The 17,323-nt window shown below is 63.2% G+C and overlaps 1 protein-coding gene and 1 long non-coding RNA gene across 2 annotated transcripts in view; one reads left to right on the plus strand and one right to left on the minus strand.

Moving 5' to 3' along the window:
- ndufs2 (NADH:ubiquinone oxidoreductase core subunit S2) overlaps positions 1-17,323 on the plus strand; it is a 132,842-nt gene that overhangs the window by 21,686 nt on the left and 93,833 nt on the right. The gene's annotated exons all lie outside the window — the stretch shown is intronic.
- LOC140410301 (uncharacterized) lies at positions 5,540-16,814 on the minus strand. Its single transcript, XR_011940614.1, has 3 exons — positions 16,649-16,814; positions 7,695-7,801; positions 5,540-5,725 (listed from the first exon to the last, which is right to left on the minus strand). It is a non-coding gene; the product is annotated as an uncharacterized lncRNA (long non-coding RNA).

Genomic DNA, 17,323 nt, shown 5'->3' on the forward strand with positions numbered 1-17,323 from the left:
GCCCGATGTGCGGGAAGCCCAGCAAACCATGTTTTGTGCATGCCTGAAGCTTGGAGGGTTCTGGCAGGGGTTTGCCAGGGCAATGTCCGAGGCGCTAGGTACGCGGGTGGTGCCGAGTCCAGAGGTGCCGATCTTTGGAGTGTCAGAAGACCCGGGAGTTCAGGGAGTGAAAGAGGCCGACGTCCTGGCCTTTGCCTCCCTGGTAGGCCGGAGACGGATCTTGTTACTGTGGAGGGACTCGAAGCCCCCCCCGTGTGTGGAGACCTGGGTCAGTGACGTGGCTGGGTTTCTCAAGCTGGGGAAAATAAAGTTTGCCTTGAGGGGGTCAATGCTGGGGTTCTCCCGGAGGCGGCAGCCGTTCGGCGACTTTCTCGGGGGAAATTAAAATGTCGGCAGAAGCAGCATTCCGATGGGGTAGGTGCAAGATGGTTGAGGGATGTACAGAAGGGGTCGGGTGGGAAAGGTCTACTTTACCATGTTGATGTTTATCATTATTGCTTTTGTTATTGTTATAAAGATTTTGCAAATACTTCAATAAAAATATATATTTCTAAAAATCTATCTAAAGCAAGGTGGAATTTATTCAATGGCTCCACTGCTTTGAGGGGGAAGATCTGTCAAGCCCAACAGCTCGAGGAATTGCTGCTCTTCTCCGTGACACTAAATACACCAGATACGGAAACTCTGCGTGTTGGGTGATCCTCAATGGGCTTCAGTTCTCGCGAGAGCCACCAGGTGGCAGGCATTCTACACGCAATAAAGGTGAAAAAGGAAATCTGCATTTAACGAGCGCCTGGCTCCGTCTCGGGGGCTCTTGCTTATTTAACAGGCAGTGTAGCGGTGTGGGGAACATAGCAACCAATTTGTGCACAGCAAGATCCCACAGCCACGTGGTTCGGGCCAGATCATCTGCTTTCCCCCTCAATATTATATTGGCCGACGAATAAATATTGGACGACCCCGGAACGCTCCGTGCACTCTTTGATATCCAGCAGAGGGGGCAGACACTGCAAGGTTTAATACACAACTGAAAGACTGACCCTCTGACAGTGCAGCACTCCCTCAGTACTGACCCTCTGGCAATGCAGCACTCCCTCAGTACTGACCCTCTGACAGTGCAGCACTCCCTCAGTACTGACCTTTGACAGTGCAGCACTCCCCCAGTACTGACCCTCTGACAGTGCAGCACTCCCTCAGTACTGACCCTCTGACAGTGCAGCACTCCCCCAGTACTGACCCTCTGACAGTGCAGCACTCCCTCAGTACCGACCCACTGACAGTGCAGCGCTCCCTCAGTACTGCCGCTCTGACAGTGCAGCACTCCCTCAGTACAGACAATCTTACAGTGCAGCACTCCCTCAGTACTGACCCTCTGACAGTGCAGCACTCCCTCAGTACTGACCCTCTGACAGTGCAACACTCCCTCAGTACTGACCCTTTGACAGTGCAGCACTCCCTCAGTACTGACCCTCTGACAGTGCAGCACTCCCTCAGTACTGACCCTCTGACAGTGCAGCGCTCCCTCAGTACTGACCCTCTGACAGTGCAGTATTCCCTCAGTACGGACTCTCTGACAGTGCAGCACTCCTTCAGTACGGACTCTCTGACAGTGCAGCGATCCCTCAGTACTCTCTCTGACAGTGCAGCACTCCCTCAGTACAAACCCTCTGACAGTGCAGCGCTCCCTCAGTACTGACCCTCTGACAGTGCAGCTCTCCCTCAGCACTGACCCTCTGACAGTGCAGCGCTCCCTCAGTACTGACCCTCTGACAGTGCAGCACTCCCTCAGTACGGACCCTCTGACAGTGCAGCACTCCCTCAGTACAGACCCTCTGACAGTGCAGTATTCCCTCAGCACTAACCCTCTGACAGTGCAGCGCTCCCTCAGTACTGACCCTCTGACAGTGCAGCACTCCCTCAGTACGGACCCTCTGACAGTGCAGCACTCCCTCAGTACAGACCCTTTGACAGTGCAGCGCTCCCTCAGTACTGACCCTCTGACAGTGCAGCACTCCCTCAGTACTGACCCTCTGACAGTGCAGCACTCCCTCAGTACTGACCTTCCGACAGTGCAGCACTCCCTCAGTCCAGACCCTCTGACAGTGCAGCACTCCCTCAGTACAAACCCTCTGACAGTGCAGCGCTCCCTCAGTACTGACCCTCTGGCAGTGCAGCACTCCCTCAGTACTGACTCTCTGACAGTGCAGCACTCCCTCAGTACTGACTCTCTGACAGTGCAGCACTCCCTCAGTACGGACCCTCTGACAGTGCAGCGCTCCCTCAGTACTGACCCTCTGACAGTGCAGCACTCCCTCAGTACTACTGACCCTGACAGTGCAGCACTCCCTCAGTACAGACCCTCTGACAGTGCAGCTCTCCCTCAGTACTGACCCTCTGACAGTGCAGCACTCCCTCAGTACTGACCCTCTGACAGTGCAGCACTCCCTCAGTACTGACCCTCTGACAGTGCAGCGCTCCCTCAGTACTGACCCTCTGACAGTGCAGCGCTCCCTCAGTACTGATCCTCTGACAGTGCAGCACTCCCTCAGTAGTGTCCCTCTGACATTGCAGCACTCCCTCAGTACTGTCTCTCTGACAGTGCAGCACTCCCTCAGTACAGACCCTCTGACAGTGCAACACCCCCTCAGTACTGACCCTCTGACAGTGCAGCACTCCCTCAGTACTGACCCTTTGACAGTGCAGCACTCCCTCAGTACTGATCCTCTGACAGTGCAGCGCTCCCTCAGTACTGACTCTGACAGAGCAGCACTCCATCAGCATTGACCCTCTGACAGTGCAGCACTCCCTCAGTCCTGACCCTCTGACAGTGCAGCGCTCCCTCAGTACAGATCCTCTGACAGTGCAGCACTCCCTCAGTACTGACCCTTTGACAGTGCAGCACTCCCTCAGTACAGACCCGACAGTGCAGCGCTCACTCAGTACTGACCCTCTGACAGTGCAGCACTCCCTCAGTACAGACCCTCTGACAGTGCAGCTCTCCCTCAGTACTGACCCTCTGACAGTGCAGCACTCCCTCAGTACAGACCCTCTGACAGTGCAGCACTCCCTCAGTACTGACCCTCTTGACAGTGCAGCGCTCCCTCAGTACTGACCCTCTGACAGTGCAGCACTCCCTCAATACTGGCCCTCTGACAGTGCAGCACTCCCTCAGTACTGACTCTCTGACAGTGCAGCACTCCCTCAGTACGGACCCTCTGACAGTGCAGCGCTCCCTCAGTACTGACCCTCTGACAGTGCAGCACTCCCTCAGTACTACTGACCCTGACAGTGCAGCACTCCCTCAGTACTACTGACCCTGACAGTGCAGCACTCCCTCAGTACAGACCCTCTGACAGTGCAGCACTCCCTCAGTACTGACCCTCTGACAGTGCAGCACTCCCTCAGTACTGACCCTCTGACAGTGCAGCACTCCCTCAGTACTGACCCTCTGACAGTGCAGCGCTCCCTCAGTACTGACCCTCTGACAGTGCAGCACTCCCTCAGTACTGATCCTCTGACAGTGCAGCACTCCCTCAGTAGTGTCCCTCTGACATTGCAGCACTCCCTCAGTACTGTCTCTCTGACAGTGCAGCACTCCCTCAGTACTGATTCTCTGACAGTGCAGCACTCCCTCAGTACAGACCCTCTGACAGTGCAGCACTCCCTCAGTACTAACTCTCTGACAGTGCAGCACTCCCTCAGTAATGACCCACTGACAGTGCAGCGCTCCCTCAGTACTGACTCTGACAGTGCAGCACTCCATCAGCATTGACCCTCTGACAGTGCAGCACTCCCTCAGTCCTGACCCTCTGACAGTGCAGCACTCCCTCAGTACTGGCCCTCTGACAGTGCAGCACTCCCTCAGTACTGACCCTTTGACAGTGCAGCACTCCCTCAGTACAGACCCGACAGTGCAGCGCTCACTCAGTACTGACCCTCTGACAGTGCAGCACTCCCTCAGTACAGACCCTCTGACAGTGCAGCACACCCTCAGTACAGACCCTCTGACAGTGCAGCACTCCCTCAGTACTGACCCTCTTGACAGTGCAGCGCTCCCTCAGTACTGACCCTCTGACAGTGCAGCACTCCCTCAGTACTACTGACCCTGACAGTGCAGCACTCCCTCAGTACAGACCCTCTGACAGTGCAGCACTCCCTCAGTACTGACCCTCTGACAGTGCAGCACTCCCTCAGTACTGATCCTCTGACAGTGCAGCACTCCCTCAGTAGTGTCCCTCTGACATTGCAGCACTCCCTCAGTACTGTCTCTCTGACAGTGCAGCACTCCCTCAGTACTGATTCTCTGACAGTGCAGCACTCCCTCAGTACAGACACTCTGACAGTGCAACACCCCCTCAGTACTGACCCTCTGACAGTGCAGCGCTCCCTCAGTACTGACCCTCTGACAGTGCAGCACTCCCTCAATACTGACCCTCTGACAGTGCAGCACTCCATCAGCATTGACCCTCTGACAGTGCAGCACTCCCTCAGTCCTGACCCTCTGACAGTGCAGCACTCCCTCAGTACTGATTCTCTGACAGTGCAGCACTCACTCAGTACAGACACTCTGACAGTGCAACACCCCCTCAGTACTGACCCTCTGACAGTGCAGCGCTCCCTCAGTACTGACCCTCTGACAGTGCAGCACTCCCTCAATACTGACCCTCTGACAGTGCAGCACTCCATCAGCATTGACCCTCTGACAGTGCAGCACTCCCTCAGTCCTGACCCTCTGACAGTGCAGCGCTCCCTCAGTACAGATCCTCTGACAATGCAGCACTCCCTCAGTAATGACCCACTGACAGTGCAGCGCTCACTCAGTACTGACCCTCTGACAGTGCAGCACTCCCTCAGTACAGACCCTCTGACAGTGCAGCTCTCCCTCAGTACTGACCCTCTGACAGTGCAGCGCTCACTCAGTACTGACCCTCTGACAATGCAGCGCTCCCTCAGTACTGACCCTCTGACAGTGCAGCTCTCCCTCAGTACTGACCCTCTGACAGTGCAGCGCTCACTCAGTACTGACCCTCTGACAGTGCAGCACTCCCTCAGTACAGACCCTCTGACAGTGCAGCTCTCCCTCAGTAATGACCCACTGACAGTGCAGCACTCCCTCAGTACTGACCCTCTGACAGTGCAGCGCTCCCTCAGTACTGACCCTTTGACAGTGCAGCACTCCCTCAGTACTGACCCTCTGACAGTGCAGCGCTCACTCAGTACTGACCCTCTGACAATGCAGCGCTCCCTCAGTACTGACCCTCTGACAGTGCAGCTCTCCCTCAGTACTGACCCTCTGACAGTGCAGAGCTCACTCAGTACTGACCCTCTGACAGTGCAGCACTCCCTCAGTACAGACCCTCTGACAGTGCAGCTCTCCCTCAGTAATGACCCACTGACAGTGCAGCGCTCCCTCAGTACTGACCCTCTGACAGTGCAGCACTCCCTCGGTGCTGACCCTCTGACAGTGCAGCACTCCCTCAGTACTGACCCTCTGATAGCACGGTTAGGAAGGCAGCCCCGAGGGGATGACGTACCTGCAGGTAGGTTTTGTATTCAATGAGTTTCTCTGTGCCCCGGTGCAGGAGGCCGATGTGGGGGTCGCATTTCTTCACAGACTCCCCACTCAGCTCCATGACTAGGCGCAGGACTCCGTGGGCAGCCGGGTGCTGAGGACCAAAGTTGATGACAAAGTTGGTAACTTTCCTCTCTTTTGGGGGGTCTTTGTCTGTGAGGGAGTACGTGTGAGAAAAGAGGGAGAGAAAGATGGGGTGGAAAGTCAGACATTGCGAACAGAGACCTGAATAAGCTCCCTCTGCCTTCGATACGCCCTGGGTCGCTGAGCGGTTTCGGGACAGAGTCCGAACAGCTGCATCCCCCCACCTCCCTCTGATACGCCCTGGGTCGCTGAGCGGTGTCGGGACAGAGTCCGAACAGCTGCACCCCCCCCACCTCCCTCTGATACGCCCTGGGTCGCAGAGCGGTGTCGGGACAGAGTCCGAACAGCTGCACCCCCCCCCACCCCCCCCCACCTCCCGCTGATACGCCCTGGGTCGCTGAGCCGTGTCGGGACAGAGTCCAAACAGCTGCATTCCCCCCCACCTCCCTCTGATACGGCCTGGGTCGCTGAGCGGTGTCGGGACAGAGTCCAAACAGCTGCATCCCCTCCACCTCCCTCTGATACGCCCTGGGTCGCAGAGCGGTGTTGGGACAGAGTCCGAACAGCTGCATTCCCCCCCACCTCCCGCTGATGCGCCCTGGGTCGCAAAGCGGTGTCGGGACAGAGTCCGAACAGCTGCACCCCCCCCACCTCCCTCTGATACGCCCTGGGTCGCTGAGCGGTGTCGGGACAGAGTCCGAACAGCTGCATCCCCTCCACCTCCCTCTGATACGCCCTGGGTCGCAAAGCGGTGTCGGGACAGAGTCCGAACAGCTGCATCCCCTCCACCTCCCTCTGATACGCCCTGGGTCGCAAAGCGGTGTCGGGACAGAGTCCGAACAGCTGCACCCCCCCCCCCCACCTCCCTCTGATACGCCCTGGGTCGCAGAGCGGTGTCGGGACAGAGTCCGAACAGCTGCACCCCCCCCCCCCCACCTCCCTCTGATACGCCCTGGGTCGCTGAGCGGTGTCGGGACAGAGTCCGAACAGCTGCACCCCCCCCCCCCCCCACCTCCCGCTGATACGCCCTGGGTCGCTGAGCGGTGTCGGGACAGAGTCCGAACAGCTGCACCCCCCCCACCTCCCTCTGATACGCCCTGGGTCGCAAAGCGGTGTCGGGACAGAGTCCGAACAGCTGCACCCCCCCCCCCCCCACCTCCCGCTGATACGCCCTGGGTCGCTGAGCGGTGTCGGGACAGAGTCCGAACAGCTGCACCCCCCCCACCTCCCTCTGATACGCCCTGGGTCGCAGAGCGGTGTCGGGACAGAGTCCGAACAGCTGCACCCCCCCCACCTCCCTCTGATACGCCCTGGGTCGCTGAGCCGTGTCGGGACAGAGTCCGAACAGCTGCACCCCCCCCCACCTCCCTCTGATACGCCCTGGGTCGCTGAGCGGTGTCAGGACAGAGTCCGAACAGCTGCATTCCCCCCACCTCCCTCTGATACGCCCTGGGTCGCTGAGCGGTGTCGGGACAGAGTCCGAACAGCTGCACCCCCCCCCACCTCCCTCTGATACGCCCTGGGTCGCTGAGCGGTGTCGGGACAGAGTCCGAACAGCTGCACCCCCCCCCCCCACCTCCCTCTGATACGCCCTGGGTCGCTGAGCGGTGTCGGGACAGAGTCCAAACAGCTGCACCCCCCCCACCTCCCTCTGATACGCCCTGGGTCGCTGAGCCGTGTCGGGACAGAGTCCGAACAGCTGCACCCCCCCCCCCCACCTCCCTCTGATACGCCCTGGGTCGCAGAGCGGTGTCGGGACAGAGTCCGAACAGCTGCATTCCCCCCCACCCCCCCCCCACCTCCCGCTGATACGCCCTGGGTCGCTGAGCCGTGTCGGGACAGAGTCCGAACAGCTGCACCCCCCCCCCACCCCATCTCCCTCTGATACGCCCTGGGTCGCAGAGCGGTGTCGGGACAGAGTCCGAACAGCTGCATTCCCCCCCCACCCCATCTCCCTCTGATACGCCCTGGGTCGCTGAGCCGTGTCGGGACAGAGTCCAAACAGATGCATTCCCCCCCACCTCCCTCTGCCTCTCACCGTTCCAAGGGGGTGGTTTCCACTTGGCCGTGATTTCAGTCGGATACATCACTGCCCCTTCATATTGCTTCATCCATTCCGGGTCCGGCTGCCACTGCCTCGCTCCCCTGAGTGGCAAGGAGAGAGAAATTAGAAAGCCCCCCGCAGACTCCCCCCTCTCCCCCCCCCCCCCCCCGGGGACATCACCCGCCCCTCCGGCAGACCTCGCCCCCCCCCCCCGCCCCTCCGGCAGACATCACCCCCCCCCCCGTGGACATCACCCGCCCCTCCGGCAGACCTCACCCCCCCCCCCCGCCCGCGGAACCCTCCCCCCCCCCCCACGGAACCCACCCCCCCCGCCCGCGGAACTCACCCAATCCGCCCGCGGATCTCACCCCCCCCCCGCCCGCCCGCGGAACTCAACCCCCCCCCCGCCCGCGGAACTCACCCCCCCCCCTGCCCACGGACTTCGCTCGCCCCCCCGCAGACCAAACCACCCCTCCCCCCCGTGGACTTCACCCTCCCATTCCACCCACTTTCCTGCAGACCCCCCCATTCCACCCACTTTCCCGCAGACCCCCCCTTTTCCACCCACGCACCCGCAGACTCCCCCATTCCACCCACTCTCCCGCAGACCCCGCCATTCCACCCACAGACCCCCTCATTCCACCCACTCTCCCGCAGACCCCCCCCATTCCACCCACAGGCCCCCTCATTCCACCCACTCTCCCACAGACCCCCCCCATTCCACCCACTCTCCCACAGACCCCCCCATGCCACCCACTCTGCCGCAGACATCTCCATTCCACCCATTACCCCCGCAGATGCCCCATTCCATCCATTCCCCCCCGCAGACCCCCATTCCATCCATTCCTCCCGCAGACCCCCCATTCCCCCGCAGACCTCCCCCATTCCCCCGCAGACCTCCCCCATTCCCCCGCAGGCCTCCCCCATTCCCCCGCAGGCCTCCCCCAATCCCCCGCAGACCTCCCCCAATCCCCCGCAGACCTCCCCCATTCCCCCGCAGACCTCCCCCATTCCCCCGCAGACCTCCCCCATTCCCCCGCAGACCTCCCCCATTCCCCCGCAGACCTCCCCCATTCCCCCGCAGACCTCCCCCAATCCCCCGCAGACCTCCCCCAATCCCCCGCAGACCTCCCCATTCTCCCGCAGACCTCCCCATTCTCCCGCAGACCTCCCCCATTCCCCCGCAGACCTCCCCCAATCCCCCGCAGACCTCCCCATTCCCCCGCAGACCTCCCCATTCCCCCGCAGACCTCCCCCAATCCCCCGCAGACCTCCCCCAATCCCCCGCAGACCTCCCCCATTCCCCCGCAGACCTCCCCCATTCCCCCGCAGACCTCCCCCAATCCCCCGCAGACCTCCCCCATTCCCCCGCAGACCCCCCAATCCCCTGCAGACCTCCCCATTCTCCCGCAGACCTCCCCCAATCCCCCGCAGACCTCCCCCATTCCCCCGCAGACCTCCCCAATCCCCCGCAGACCTCCCCAATCCCCCGCAGACCTCCCCCATTCCCCCGCAGACCCCCCCCATTCCCCCGCAGACCTCCCCCATTCCCCCGCAGACCTCCCCCATTCCCCCGCAGACCTCCCCCATTCCCCCGCAGACTCCCCCCATTCTCCCGCAGAGACCCCCCCATTCCCGCCCATAGACCCGCCCGTTCCCCCGCATAGACCCCCCCGTTCCCCCGCAGACCACCCCATTCCGCCGCAAACGCCCCCATTCCCCCGCACAGACCCCTCATAGACACCCTCATTCTCCCGCATAGACCCCATGGCCCCGCAGAGGGACCCCCCCATGGCCCCGCAGAGGGACCCCCCCATGGCCCCGCAGAGGGACCCCCCCATGGCCCCGCAGAGGGACCCCCCCCATTGCCCCGCAGAGACCCCCTCATTCTCCCGCAGAGACCCCCTCATTCTCCCGCAGAGACCCCCATTGCCCCGCATAGACCCCCCCATTGCCCCGCAAAGACCCCCCCATTCCCCCGCAGACTCCCCCATTCCCCCGCAGACTCCCCCATTCCCCCGCAGACCCACCATTCCATACATTTCCCCCGCAGGCTCCCATTCCATCCATTCCTCCCGCAGACCCCCCCATTCCATCCATTACCCCCGTAGACCCCCCATTCCATCCATTTCCTCCGCACCCCCCCATTCCACCCATTCCCCCCGCAGACACCCCATTCCATCCATTCCCCCCGCAAACACCCCATTCCATCCATTCCCCCCGCAGACACCCCATTCCACCCACTCTCCTACAGATCCCCCATTCCACCCACTCTCCCGCAGACCCCCCCATGGCACCCACTCTCCCGCAGACCCCCCCATGGCACCCACTCTCCCGCAGACCCCCCCATTCCACCCACTCTCCCAAAGACCCCCCATTCCGCCCACTCTCCCGCAGACCCTCCATTCCATCCATTCCCTCAGCAGACCCCCCATTCCATCCAATACCCCTGCAGACCCCCATTCCATCCATTCCCCCCGCAGACGCCCCATTCCATCCATTTCCCCCGCAGACACCCCATTCCACCCACTCTCCTACAGATCCCCCATTCCACCCACTCTCCCGCAGACCCCCCCATGGCACCCACTCTCCCGCAGACCCCCCCATTCCACCCACTCTCCCAAAGACCCCCCATTCCGCCCACTCTCCCGCAGACCCTCCATTCCATCCATTCCCTCCGCAGACCCCCCATTCCATCCAATACCCCTGCAGACCCCCATTCCATCCATTCCCCCCGCAGACACCCCATTCCACACACTCTCCTACAGACCCCCCCATTCCAACCACTCTCCCACAGACCCCACCCCATTCCACCTACTCTCCCGCAGACCCCCCATTTCCACCCACTCTCCCAGACCCCCCATTCCACCCACTCACCCGCAGACCCCCCCATTCCACCCACTCTCCCGCAGACAATCCCATTCCACCCACTCTCCCGCAGACCCCCCCATTCCACCCACTCTCCCCCAGACCCCCCATTCCACCCACTCTCCCGCAGACCCCCCCCCATTCCACCCACTCTCCCACAGACACCCATTCCACCCACTTTCCCACAGACCCCCCCATTCCACCCACTCTCCCACAGACACCCATTCCACCCACTCTCCCGCAGACCCCCCCATTCCACCCACTCTCCCAGACACCCATTCCACCCACTCTCCCACAGACCCCCCCATTCCACCCACTCTCCCACAGACCCCCCCATTCCACCCACTCTCCCACAGACCCCCCCTTTCCACCCACTCTCCCAAAGACCCCCCCATTCCGCCCACTCTCCCAAAGACCCCCCTTTCCACCCACTCTCCCACAGACCCCCCCATTCCACCCACTCTCCCAAAGACCCCCCATTCCATCCATTCCCTCCGCAGACCCATCCATTCCCTACGCAGACCCCCCATTCCATCCATTACCCCCGCAGGCCCCCCATTCCCTCCACTCCCCCCGCAGACCCCCCATTCCCTCCACTCCCCCCGCAGACCCCCCATTCCATCCATTACCTCCGCACCCCCCCATTCCATCCATTCCCCCCGCAGAGCCCCCATTCCCTCCACTCCCCCCGCAGACCCCCCATTCCATCCATTACCCCCGCAGACCCCCCATTCCCTCCACTCCCCCCGCAGACCCTCCATTCCATCCATTACCCCCGCAGACCCCCCCATTCCATCCATTTCCCCCGCAGACCCCCCATTCCATCCATTCCCCCCGCAGACCCCCCATTCCATCCATTCCCCCCTCAGACCCCCCATTCTATCCATGACCACCGCAGACCCCACATTCCACCCACTCTCCCGCAGACCCCCCATTCCATCCATTCCTCCCTCAGACCCTCCATTCCATCCATTCCCCCCCGCAGACCCCACATTCCACCCACTCTCCCGCAGACCCCCCATTCCACCCACTCTCCCGCAGACCCCCTATTCCATCCATTACCCCTGCAGACCCCCCATTTCCACCCACTCTCCCAGACCCCCCCATACCACCCACTCACCCGCAGACCCCCCCATTCCACCCACTCTTCCGCAGATCCCCCATTCCACCCACTCTCCCGCAGACCCCCCCATTCCACCCACAGACCCCCTCATTCCACCCACAGACCCCCTCATTCCACCCACTCTCCCACAGACCCACCCATTCCACCCACTCTCCCACAGACCCCCTCATTCCACCCACTCTCCCACAGACCCCCCCATTCCACCCACTCTGCCGCAGACATCTCCTTTCCATCCATTCCCCCACAGACCCCCTCATTCCACCCACTCTCCCACAGACCCCCCCATTCCACCCACTCTGCCGCAGACATCTCCTTTCCATCCATTCCCCCGCAGACCCCCCATTCCACCCATTACCCCTGCAGAACCCCCATTCCATCCATTCCCCCTGCAGACCCCCCATTCCATCCATTTCCCCCCCCATTGCCCCGCAGACCTCCCCATTCCCCCGCAGACCTCCCCATTCCCCCCGCAGACCTCCCCATTCCCCCCGCAGACCTCCCCATTCCCCCCGCAGACCTCCCCATTCCCCCCGCAGACCTCCCCATTCCCCCCGCAGATCTCCCCATTCTCCCACAGACTCCCCCATTCCCCCGCATAGACCCCCAAATCCCCCGCCGAAACCCAAAACCCCCGCAGAACCCCAAATCCCCGCAGACTCCCCCCATTCCCCCGCATAGACCCCCCCATTCCCCCGCATAGACCCCCCATTCCCCCGCATAGACCCCTCCCGTTCCCCCGCATAGACCCCTCCCGTTCCCCCGCATAGATCCCTCACCTTCCCCCGCATAGACCCCCCCATTTTCCGCATCGACCCCCCATAGACCCCCCATTCCCCCGCATAGACCCCGCCATTCCTCCGCAGACTCCCCCCATTGCCCCGCATAGACACGCCCATTCCTCCGCATAGAACCCCCCATTGCCCCGCATAGACCCCCCCCAATTCCCCGCATAGAATTCCCCAATTCCCCGCATACACCCCACCATTGCACCACATAAACCCCCCATTCCCCCGCAGACCCCTGCAAACGCCCCCATTCCCCCGCATAGACCCCCCCCATCACCTTGCAGACCCCCCCATTCGCCCGCAGAGCCTCCCATTCCCCCGCTTTGACCACCCCATTCCCCGCAGACCCCCATTGCCCCGCAGAGGGACCCCCTCATTCCCCCGCATAGACCCGCCCATTCCCCGCATAGACCCCCTCATTCCCCGCATAGACCCCCTCATTCCCCGCATAGACCCCCTCATTCCCCGCATAGACCCCCTCATTCCCCGCATAGACCCCCTCATTCCCCGCATAGACCCCCTCATTCCCCGCATAGACCCCCTCATTCCCCGCATAGACCCCCTCATCCCCCCGCAGAGACCCCCTCATCCTCCCGCAGAGACCCCCTCATTCTCCCGCAGAGACCCCCTCATTCTCCCGCAGAGACCCCCTCATTCTCCCGCAGAGACCCCCTCATTCTCCCGCAGAGACCCCCTCATTCCCCCGCAAACTCCCCCCATTCCCCCGCATAGACCACCCAATGCCCCGCATAGACCACCCAATGCCCCGTATACACCCCCCCATTGCCACACATACACCCCCCCATTGCCCCGCAAACCCCCAATTCCATACATTATCCCCGCAGACCCCCCATTCCATCCATTTCCCCCGCAGGCCCCCATTCCATCCATTCCTCCCGCAGACCCCCCATTCCATCCATTACCTCCGCAGACCCCCCATTCCATCCATTACCCCCGTAGACCCCCCCATTCCATCCATTTCCTCCTCACCCCCCCCCGTTCCATCCATTCCCCCCGCAGACCCCCCGTTCCATCCATTTTCCCCGCAGACCCCCCCATTCCATCTATTCCCCCCACAGACCCCCCCATTCCACACACTCTCCTGCAGACCCCCCCATTCCACACACTCTCCCGCAGACCCCCCCATTCTATCCATGATCACTGCAGACCCCCCATTCCATCCATTCCTCCCGCAGACCCCACATTCCACCCACTCTCCCGCAGACCCCCCCATTCCACACACTCTCCCGCAGACCCCCCCATTCCAACCACTCTCCCGCAGACCCCCCCATTCCACCTACTCTCCCGCAGACCCCCCCATTTCCACCCACTCTCCCGCAGACATCTCCATTCCATCCAATCCCCCGCAGACCCCCCATTCCATCCATTACCCCCGCAGACCCCCTATTCCATCCAATACCCCTGCAGATCCCCCATTCCATCCATTCCCCCCCGCAGACCCCCCATTCCATCCATTTCCTCCCCCATTCCCCCGCAGGCCTGCCCCATTCCCCCGCAGGCCTGCCCCATTCCCCCGCAGGCCTCCCCCATTCCCCCGCAGACCTCCCCCATTCCCCCGCAGACCTCCCCCATTCCCCCGCAGACCTCCCCCATTCCCCCGCAGACCTCCCCCATTCCCCCGCAGACCTCCCCCATTCCCCCGCAGACCTCCCCCATTCCCCCGCAGACCTCCCCCATTCCCCCGCAGACCTCCCCCATTCCCCCGCAGAGGGACCCCCTCATTCCCCCGCAGAGGGACCCCCTCATTCCCCCGCAGAGGGACCCCCTCATTCCCCCCGCAGAGGGACCCCCTCATTCCCCCGCAGAGAGACCCCCTCATTCCCCCGCAGAGGGACCCCCTCATTCCCCCCGCATAGACCCGCTCATTCCCCCCGCAGAGGGACCCCCTCATTCCCCCCGCAGAGGGACCCCCTCATTCCCCCGGCAGAGGGACCCCCTCATTCCCCCCGCAGAGGGACCCCCTCATTCCCCCCGCAGAGGGACCCCCTCATTCCCCCCGCAGAGGGACCCCCTCATTCCCCCCGCAGAGGGACCCCCTCATTCCCCCCGCAGAGGGACCCCCTCATTCCCCCCGCAGAGGGACCCCCTCATTCCCCCCGCAGAGGGACCCCCTCATTCCCCCGCAGAGAGACCCCCCCCTCATTCCCCCGCAGAGGGACCCCCTCATTCCCCCCGCATAGACCCGCTCATTCCCCCCGCAGAGGGACCCCCTCATTCCCCCCGCAGAGGGACCCCCTCATTCTCCCGGCAGAGGGACCCCCTCATTCCCCCCGCAGAGGGACCCCCTCATTCCCCCCGCAGAGGGACCCCCTCATTCCCCCGCAGAGGGACCCCCTCATTCCCCCCGCAGAGAGACCCCCCCATTCCCCCGCAGAGAGACCCCCTCATTCCCCCCGCAGAGAGACCCCCTCATTCCCCCCGCAGAGAGACCCCCTCATTCCCCCCGCAGAGAGACCCCCTCATTCCCCCCGCAGAGAGACCCCCCCATTCCCCCGCAGAGAGACCCCCCATTCCCCCCGCAGAGAGACCCCCCCATTCCCCCGCAGAGAGACCCCCTCATTCCCCCGCAGAGAGACCCCCTCATTCCCCCGCAGTGTGACCCCCTCATTCCCCCCGCAGAGAGACCCCCCCCATTCCCCCGCAGAGAGACCCCCCATTCCCCCCGCAGAGAGACCCCCCCATTCCCCCGCAGAGAGACCCCCTCATTCCCCCGCAGAGAGACCCCCTCATTCCCCCCGCAGAGAGACCCCCTCATTCCCCCCGCAGAGAGACCCCCCCATTCCCCCGCAGAGAGACCCCCCCATTCCCCCCGCAGAGAGAACCCCCCCATTCCCCCCGCAGAGAGACCCCCTCATTCCCCCGCAGAGAGACCCCCCCATTCCCCCCGCAGAGAGAACCCCCCCATTCCCCCCGCAGAGGGACCCCCTCATTCCCCCCGCAGAGAGACCCCCCCATTCCCCCGCAGAGAGACCCCCCCATTCCCCCCGCAGAGGGACCCCCTCATTCCCCCGCAGAGGGACCCCCTCATTCCCCCCGCAGAGGGACCCCCCCATTCCCCCCGCAGAGAGACCCCCCCATTCCCCCCGCAGAGAGAACCCCCCCATTCCCCCCGCAGAGGGACCCCCTCATTCCCCCCGCAGAGAGACCCCCCCATTCCCCCGCAGAGAGACCCCCCTCATTCCCCCCGCAGAGAGACCCCCTCATTCCCCCCGCAGAGAGACCCCCCCATTCCCCCGCAGAGAGACCCCCCCATTCCCCCCGCAGAGAGACCCCCCCATTCCCCCCGCAGAGAGACCCCCCCATTCCCCCCGCAGAGAGACCCCCTCATTCCCCCCGCAGAGAGACCCCCCCATTCCCCCGCAGAGAGACCCCCTCATTCCCCCCGCAGAGAGACCCCCCCATTCCCCCGCAGAGAGACCCCCCCATTCCCCCCGCAGAGAGACCCCCCCATTCCCCCCGCAGAGAGACCCCCCCATTCCCCCGCAGAGAGACCCCCCATTCCCCCCGCAGAGAGACCCCCCCATTCCCCCGCAGAGAGACCCCCTCATTCCCCCGCAGAGGGACCCCCTCATTCCCCCCGCAGAGGGACCCCCCTCATTCCCCCGCAGAGAGACCCCCCATTCCCCCGCAGAGAGACCCCCCATTCCCCCCGCAGAGAGACCCCCCCATTCCCCCGCAGAGAGACCCCCCCATTCCCCCCGCAGAGAGACCCCCCCATTCCCCCGGCAGAGAGACCCCCCCATTCCCCCCGCAGAGAGACCCCCCCATTCCCCCCGCAGAGGGACCCCCCTCATTCCCCCGCAGAGAGACCCCCCATTCCCCCGCAGAGAGACCCCCCATTCCCCCCGCAGAGAGACCCCCCCATTCCCCCGCAGAGAGACCCCCCCATTCCCCCGCAGCGGGACCCCCCCCATTCCCCCCGCAGAGAGACCCCCCCATTCCCCCGGCAGAGAGACCCCCCCATTCCCCCCGCAGAGGGACCCCCCCATTCCCCCGCAGAGAGACCCCCCCATTCCCCCCGCAGAGAGACCCCCCCATTCCCCCCGCAGAGAGACCCCCCCATTCCCCCGCAGAGAGACCCCCCCATTCCCCCCGCAGAGGGACCCCCCCATTCCCCCGCAGAGGGACCCACGCAGACATCCCCCGATTACCTGTGGTGTGTTGGATCGGCGGAGAGCGCGGGCGCCGCACTCCGCTGCAGCAGCCGCAGAGGACAGGCCGAGCTCCCTCTGGCTCTCAGCAAAACCCTCGCCGCCGCCATCACTCTCCACCCGTCACCGCGTCCTTCACTGACCGGGGAGCGGAAACACACGCCTCGGCGTCACATCCGCCTGACCGCCATCTTTCCGAGGGGCGGACTGCCCAATCACAGGGCGCAGAGAGCTGCGGAGCCGCCGCCATCGTGGTGCGGGGCGCCCAGTCTCACCTGCGGGGCAGCGAACACCTGGGTTTAAACAGTGAGCTCCGCCATCTTTCTGAGGGGCGTTATCTCCCTCCTTTGCGGGGGGGGAGGGGAAAGGGATTGACGTATATCCGCCATCATTTCGAGGGGCTCAGTCAATTTTGAGCCACATCTCCATTTTACTGAGGGGCAATCCCCATTTAACTCTTTCAAAAGCAGCCTCGCATGTGTACAATTATGATTTGTTTCTCGCCCTCCCCGCCTTGACATTCCAGATATGTTACCTGAGTGCCCCTCAACACAATGGCGGACAAGTTCCTCACCGGAGGGTATCTAGGCTTTGTTTTGCCCCTCAGAAAGATGGCGGCATGTTTTGCCCCTCCGCAAAATGGCGAGACATGGCAACATTATGGGATATCACACT

The sequence above is a fragment of the Scyliorhinus torazame genome, chromosome 4 (assembly GCF_047496885.1).
Source record: "Scyliorhinus torazame isolate Kashiwa2021f chromosome 4, sScyTor2.1, whole genome shotgun sequence".
Lineage (NCBI taxonomy): Eukaryota > Metazoa > Chordata > Chondrichthyes > Carcharhiniformes > Scyliorhinidae > Scyliorhinus > Scyliorhinus torazame.